Here is a 6,558-nt window from a genome sequence, read left to right as displayed (position 1 = left end):
AGACGCGCTCGGGTAAGGGGGAAGGAGCCGCCGGGGCCGGGCCTGGGCCTGGGTGGGAAGCGGGACCTGCCGGGGCCGGGGCCGGGCCGTGGGGAAGAGGCGAGAGCCGCCGGGCCGGGCCGGGGGGTGGGGGAGGGAAGCGAGACCCGCCAGGGCCGAGCCGGGCCGGGCTGGGGTGGGGGGAAGGGAAGCGAGACCCGCCGGGGCCGGGGTGGGGAGCGGGACCGGCCGGGGTGGGGAAAAGAGGGACCCGCCGCCGCCGAAGCGCAGCCCGGTCTTCGGCGGTGGGGGGCCCCTTCTGTTCCGGGACCCGCCGCCTAAGTGCCCCACCGCCAAGCCACCAAACAGCTGTTGGTGGCACTTAGCACTTTCCAGGAGGGAGGGGGGAGGAGCGGGGAGCCGCGCGCTTAGGGGAGGAGGTGGAGAAGAGACAGGGCAGGGGCGGGGCCTCATGGAAGGGGTGGATTGGGGGTGGGGCCAGGGGCAGCAAGGGGGCGTGTCAGTGATGCGGCCCTCGGGCCAATGCACTAGTCCTCATGCGGCCCTCGGGGTCATTTGAGTTTGAGACCCCTGCTCTAGCAGCTGGACGCCAAAGAGCCATTTCCCTACAGGAAGTGCATTGAGTGCCCCTGTGGTGCTGCGGGGCTGGCGCTGCTGCTGCCTGTGGGGCTGGCAGGGGGGCTGATGTCTGCACAGACTCTCAGCTGCCAGGCCGGAGGGGGCACTTGGGACCTTACCAGACCGGCTCAGTGAAGACGGGGGGTTGACAGAGCAATACAGACGCTCTCCAGAGCACGGAGCAGCAGCCGCCCATGCAGCCAGGCAATGAGCATTTCCCACAGCCTGGAGCCGAGGGGGAGGCGCCAGCTGCTGTTCCAGCTCCTCGGGGACAGGCCCTGTCAGCCAACAGCCACTTCTTACTCCCCACAGCTAAGGGCGCCGAGCTCAGAGTCCAGCTCAACTTCCTCCCTGCACCACTGGCCCCCAGTCCCCTTCCCCCACCAGGTCAACCCGGGCACTAGGGCAGGAACAGGGTGAGGCAGCAAGTGAAGCTGAGCAAGGCAGGGAAAAGCGAGTCTTGTCTTCATGGGCCGCTCACAATGACGTCCTTTTTGAGTGCGACTGCTGCAAAAACCTCCCGGGCAGAGAAGCAACAGGCCAAAATACTCTAACACAGCTGCCAAAGGAGCTCAGTTGGGAGAGCGTTAGACTGAAGATCTAAAGCAGCAAAGAATCCTGTGGCACCTTATAGACTAACAGACGTTTTGCAGCATGAGCTTTCGTGGGTGAATACCCACTTCTTCAGTTGCATCCGAAGAAGTGGGTATTCACCCACGAAAGCTCATGCTGCAAAACGTCTGTTAGTCTATAAGGTACCACAGGATTCTTTGTTGCTTTTACAGAACCAGACTAACACGGCTACCCCTCTGATACTTGAAGAGCTAAAGGTTCCCTGGTTCAATCCCAGGCTTTGGTAGGTCCTCTCATCCTTCTTTGTGCACTGGTGGCTTGTTTTCTGGGAGCACAGTTGTGCCTGCACCCATGGTAAGTCCCTGAGCTTGGGCTCTGCAATAGAAAAAGATACTGTGGGCATCTGCCCCTAGTTGGCTGGCCTGACCTTTAACAATGAAGGATGGGAACTGTCTCTCCTACATGAGTTATTGGTGGACCCAATATGGCAGGAAGAGAGTGAGGCAGGGTGACCCTCAGGAATGGTGCCAGAGGGCTGCTGGGCAGTGACAGGCAGGAAAAGGGGATGAAAACTCCTCTGTGCAGCTGAGCAAGGGCAGTACCAGGGAAGGGGCATCTGTGAAAGTGGCCAGGTGGAAGGGATTTGGGGGCCCAGGAGGAGGTGCTTGATGTTCATTGGCTAGGAGCAGCTGGGCTTGGCCATGGTGGGTGTTCAGGAAATGCACATTAACAACACTAGGGTAGCTTGATGGGCAGAGGGTGATTGGTGGAAGGGCCCATCTCTCTGGTCCTCCAGGCCAGGGAAGAATGATGGGGTTGGGTTGGAGTCGTGTTCTTCACATTCATGGTGTGAGTACAGAAGGCGCTGGAGCTCCCACCAGGGAGAGCATTACTGGGGGGCTTTGTGCTCCATGGCACGGGTTCTGGCTATATTAGTGTGTATGGTCCCCAGTTAAGGTGTAAAAGGAAAGTTCTATGAAGGAACTGGCTCCCTTCTTCTAGACTGCATGGTTTTTGGTGTCGGGGAGGGGTGTGTGAGGGATTTAAATTGTTGCACCGGCCTGAGGACTGCTGGTCCTGTTTTTCCAACCCTCAGAGGAAACTCTTCTATGATGAGCACTACCTGGCGCAGGTCTGTAGTGAGGTCGGCTTAGAGGACGTGTTTCTCCACAGTGGAACCAGTGGAGGGCGGGCGGTAGCCTCCTATTCCTCTGACCCGAGCTCACACCATCCGCAGAGGGGATACACCTTTCTGCGGGGACAGGCCAGGAGTCGCACTGACCGGATTTCCGTGAAGGAGAGCACGTCGACAGCCCAGTGCAGGGTGGTGCCAATGGACTGTTTGGATCACGCAGCTCTCACCGTGTGCTCAATGTGGGCAATTCCCTGACCCAGGGCAGAGGATATTGGAAGCTGAACATCCAGAGCTTGCAAGATAAAGGAGCAGGGGGGCGAGGCCTGGTGTTGTTGGCAGAACGGGAAAGCAGCAGAGGGTTCTATGGCAACCAGGGGGATTGATGCGAGTTGGTGAGTTGGCGGCTTTGTTCTGGCAGTTGGGGAAACACCACAACATTAAAGAAACCAGTGGTGACAAGTCCTGTAGCATCATCTGTGGGATTTCCACAAGAGCATCCAGGCAGGGGAGCCAGTCAGCGTGTGACTGTACGATCGGATCAAGCGACAGCTGCCCAAGTTCCAGGAGATGAGGCTGCAGCTGGCCGATATGAGCAGGAGCACCGAGTGAAGGGAGGGGCGGCCTCCCCTGACATTTTTGCAGCCTGCAGGGAACGGAGACAAAGCAGGGGGATGCAGGGACTCAGGGCAGGACGCACAAATCCGGTAGTGCAGGACCACAGTCACTGGAGGAGGAGAGAGAGTCCTGTGAGAGGAAGCCTCTGGTGGGAAGCAATATGTGCAGAGTGAAAACCAGCCAGCTGAGAGTCACAGGGGTCTAGAAAATGAAATAGCAGCAGGTCCCATGGTGTAATGGGCAGCACTCAGGACTTTGAATCCTGGAATCTGAGTTCAACTCTCAATGGGACCTACTGGAGATAGGTTAGTTTACTGCAAAGCCCTGGAGCCCAATGTGTTTGGCTACCCTTTCTCAGGGTGAACTAGAGTGAGTTTTTTCCCTCCTGCTGGGTGACTGATGCCCACTGGAGATAGGTCTTTGGTCCAGCTGGTTCAATGGGCTGGCGGCTATAGGTAGGGGTCCTAGAACTTAACAGTCTGGCTAGAGATTCCTGTGGGTTGACCATATGGTTGTTTCTTGCTGCTTCACCTGATGCCCACAACTTTGGACCCTCCAGCTGCCACACTCTTCCTCTTGCCCACATGGCATTTAAAGGAAGGAGTGTCAGGGCCAGGCTTCATAGTCAGGGCTAGGCAGGAGGGAGGAAGAGTCCCAGGCTGGAGCCCAGCACCTCTGGGCACCTGGAGCAGAGGCGGCTGGTGCTGACAGCTCCAAGGGAAGGCTTAAAAGCCACAGAGCAACCAAGGGCAGGGCAAGAGGAGGGGAGAACCATGCCTATGTGTGGCCAGCAGATAGCCACAAAGACACCCGGCCAGCCTGCTCCCTGCCATGTGGAACCCCCACTGAAGGCCACCCACAGACCAACATTCGTTCTGCGGCCAGCCAGCATCACAAGGTGGTTGGAAAGCAGGTGGGGCCTCTGACCCTTCCCACTCAGGGGGCTCCTTTTGGCAGTGGGGCAGGAGATATTTCCCCCAAGAGGCTTTTTCCCAGCTGCTGAGAAGCACAGAAGTACCCGGTGTTTGCTCTTGCGGTGAAAGAGGTTACTACATTTAGGCAGCCTGGCTAGCTCAGCTGGCAGCACCTCTGGCTCTTACTCTGAAGGTCGAAGTTACAATTCCCTGTTTGGGTGCTTGGGGATCCTCTTCAACAATACAACACACAGTCTGCTTAAGCCCCCACCCAGTAACCTGGGGAAACTAACCCTGGCCACTGGGTGCCTCTAAGAGGTGATACTTTCCCCACTCACACGCACTGAGTGTAGAAAAGAAACTTTAAGAAAAAGGAGGAAAATCACCTTGTATTAACTTGGGAAAACACCACAATCATAACACAACACTATGAGCAAAACACCCACCCACAGTGCGCTGGGCAGTGGCCTTTTGCCTCAGGCTCCTAAATCCAGACACCAGAAGCTCTGTGGATGTGCCCCTCCCTTCACTGCACCTCACCCACAGCTGCTGTCCTGGGTCAGTGAAAACCCAGAGTTCACCTCTCACCTCCCGGGGGGAAAGCCCCTTTCTCCCTCCGCTGTCTGGCCACATTGCCGGCCACTTGCCGTTCCCCCCGTCACCGCTCTGCTGGCCACCCTCTCTGCTCTGAGACGTCTTGTGGTCCCACCAGGAGCGGAACAGACTCCCTAAAAGGAGTGGCCACCAAAGCCCGAACAGTAGCCCCATCCCTGCCACTCAACGCCACACCCCTGCCCCACCCTTTCTCCCCAAGGCCCTGTGCCTACACTGGAGCATAGCTCAGGGGGTTGAGCATTGGCCTGCTAAGTCCAGGGTTGTGAGCTCAATCCTTGAGGAGGCCACTTAAGGATCTCAGGCAAAAATTGGTTCTGCTAGTGAAGGCAGGGGGCTAGGATTTGTCCTTTCCAGTTCTAGGAGATTGGTATATCTCCAGTTATTACCTCCTCCCCTGAAGACCCTTCCTACTGCTCTCTACCTTGTCTTCTCCCACCTCCACTTGCCCTTACAGTTGTTAAAAAGTGGCAAGGCAGAGCCCTCCCATTTTTAAAAGCCCTGGGGTGTTGTTCCCCCCTGTTCAGGCACCCCTGGGGCCCTGCACTTCACAGAGCTCTCCCTGATTTCAGCTGTTAGTGAGGGAGCCTCACTGCGAGCGCAGACTGGGCAGTTTCTTGCATGAGAGACACTGTCCCAAAGCAGGACTAATGCTTAGAGCTGGTTATCAGTGATTTCAGATCTGCTGGTCTGCAGCAAGACTCTCCATTGAGTCTTAACCAGCTCTGTTATTACACAGGGAAGAACAAAAGGGTCAAATGGGGCCTGGAACCCTTAAGAAAAATCCACCCCACCGAGTACAACACTTGTCGCAGGAGTGGGTGGGTGAGAGTCTGTGGCCTGCGTTGTGCAGGAGGTCGGACTAGACGATCACAATGGTCCCTTCTGACCTTAAAGTCGATGAGCCTATGAGCTCTGACACTGCAGAGTGTTTACCCCACGTCCCCCTTCCCAGCTCTGACACCACAGAGCCTTGTCTGTGTCCCTGTTCCCCGTTCCCTATTCCCATCCCCCCCGTTAGCATGATTCCAATTTCCTCTTCCACTTCCAGTCTGACCCCAGTTTACACAGTAATAGTCTCAGCTAGACCTTAACCAATCATTGTAACTAACCAATTCTAACCTATTGTAACAGAATTCTCTAACCAATTACATCCCACTCCCCTAATTAACTTACACCCAGCAAAATTAACTCGGCAGCAGCCAGAAACAATCAGAGAACCAGACAGATGACAATAGAAAAGTGGGGTCCGGAAAGACAAACCCTACAGAAATGAGGGTTTCACAACCACAACCATTGAGAAGGGATTTCGTGCCAGACCGGATGCTCCCTTAAGATCTGTTTCGTTATCTGCTGGTGATGGGCACTATCGGGACAGGATCGTCTGGCTAACAGCCCAACCCCACCTTAGTTCAGTGTGACGGGTTTGGGAGGTGAGGATGGGACCGTTCGCTTCCCAGCTTATGGCTGCCCCTGCTGCTTAGCCAAAGGCCTTAGCCTACAAACAAGGGCTCAGACTCTCCTAGGGAGAGAAGGCCCAGACACAGGCAGACTGGGATTTTGGGTCTTTGTTTTATACCCCTGTCACTAGCTAAGTGATAAAAATACACCTAAGTTCTTACAGTCTAGGCCTGTACAGGCAGCCTGAATATCGCTATTCTAACAGCCATCAGTCCCTGTGGGAAAATGATCTATTCAGGGTTGTCCCTAGACATTTTGGTGCCCTACACAGCACCCCCATCCCTCAGCCCGAGCTGGCAGAGCGGAGCAGGCTGGGGCCAGGTCACTCTACTTCCCGCCAGCCGGTAATTGCAGGGCAGGCCCGACCCCACACTCACGGGGCGGCGGGAAGTGGAGTGATCCGGCCCCAGCCTGCTGCACTCTGCTCCCAGCCTTGGAACTTGGTGGAGTGGGGGAAATGCCCCCCAGCACTCCCCAGTGGTGCGGCTGGGAGCTGGTGGAGCACAGCAGGCTGGGGCCAGGTCGTTCCACTTCCCACTGCCCGGTGAGTGCCGGGTGTGACTGATCCCTCCTGCAGTCTACCGGGATGTAGCTCAGGGGAAGGGGCAGAGTGGGGTATGGGGTGGAGCA

The sequence above is a fragment of the Mauremys reevesii genome, unplaced genomic scaffold (assembly GCF_016161935.1).
Source record: "Mauremys reevesii isolate NIE-2019 unplaced genomic scaffold, ASM1616193v1 Contig92, whole genome shotgun sequence".
Classification (NCBI taxonomy): Eukaryota; Metazoa; Chordata; order Testudines; family Geoemydidae; genus Mauremys; species Mauremys reevesii.
Note: the sequence above shows the minus strand (reverse complement) of the source record.